Source organism: Trichosurus vulpecula, chromosome 5 (assembly GCF_011100635.1).
Source record: "Trichosurus vulpecula isolate mTriVul1 chromosome 5, mTriVul1.pri, whole genome shotgun sequence".
NCBI classification, from domain to species: domain Eukaryota; kingdom Metazoa; phylum Chordata; class Mammalia; order Diprotodontia; family Phalangeridae; genus Trichosurus; species Trichosurus vulpecula.
The window spans coordinates 20,705,582-20,706,962 of NC_050577.1; positions in this window are offsets into that span (position 1 = coordinate 20,705,582).

The window sequence follows — 1,381 nt, forward strand, 5'->3', positions numbered from 1 at the left end:
GAGAACCTTGGGAAGACTCCTGTGAATTAACACAGTGAAGTGAGTAGCACCAGGGGCAGCCAGGGGATGCAGTGGATAGAGGGCTGGGGCTGGAGTCAGGAAGACTCATCTTTCTGGGTTCAGATCTGACCTCAGACACGTACCAGCTGGGCGACCCTGGGCAAGTCACTTCACCCTGCTTGCCTCAGTTTCCCCATCTATAAAATGAGCTGGAGAAGGAAATGGCAAACCACTTTAGTATCTCTGCCAAGAAAACCCCAGATGGGGCCATGAAGAGTCAGACAGGAGTGAAATGATTGAACTAAGCCTCAGAGAGGCTAACGTGACCCACCCAGCATCACAGAATTAGGAAGTGCACCCAGGTCTGCCTGTCCTTGTCCGGCATATTCTCTCTGCCCCACTGCCTCCAGGCTGACTCTAATACCACAAAGGTAAACAATTCTGAAGGGCAGATAAACTGTGACTAGTTATAGTGACCAATCTTGGTCACTATAGAACCAAGACAGGGTTCTTATGTCTATGGTGTCTATGGATAGATTTCAGGAGGTCTGCCAACATAAATGGGGGGAAAATCATCTTTATTTTCACTAAGCTCTAACAGAAACTTAGTGTTTCTTTCAATTATATAAGAACATGATTTTTTAGGAGGAGGTCCACAGATTTCACCAGACTGCCAGAGGAGGCTCAAAAATGGTGAAGAACTTCTGGTCAAAGAGGACAGATGATGAAATATATTCTCCCCCTCTCTGTAGAGAAGCGGAGGGCTACAGCTACATAATGGTGCATGTGCTGTCAGAGGTGGCTGCTGTAGCAATGGGTTGAGTTATAAAGGAGCATACAGTGGCGGTGTTACTGGTGGTGGTGGTGGAGGTGGTTGTGCATCAGTCACAAAAAATACTTCCTTTTGATTTGAGTTACCCAAAGTAGAATGGGTTGCTTCAAGAGGTACAGGTTCCCTTCCTTGGAAGTTTTCAAACCAAGACTGGCTAACCACTTATCCAGTATTTTTGGTCAAGGATTCTTTTAAAGTATGAGTTAAACCAGACCACCAAATTCCCAAATTCTCTGATTCTATCATTCCGGTCTTTAAGTCAGAAGACACAAGGTTCAGGAGTTCTATGAACTACCAGCTGCGTGATCTTGACCCAGTCACTTAACTTGTTTCCTCATTTGTAAAATGTGAAGGTCCCTCAAAAGAGGTAAATAGTTGTGAGGAAGATGCTTAAAGGGCCATAAAATGCCGGATCATTATTGTGGCTCTTTCCCAAAAAAGGACACCCCGTGAGGCTGCTGTACAGCCAACAACATGGCATCCCCTACCACCAGGAAGCAGCCAACTGGGCAAGCAGAGCCCTAGACATCTCCCAGGTGGCCAAACCAG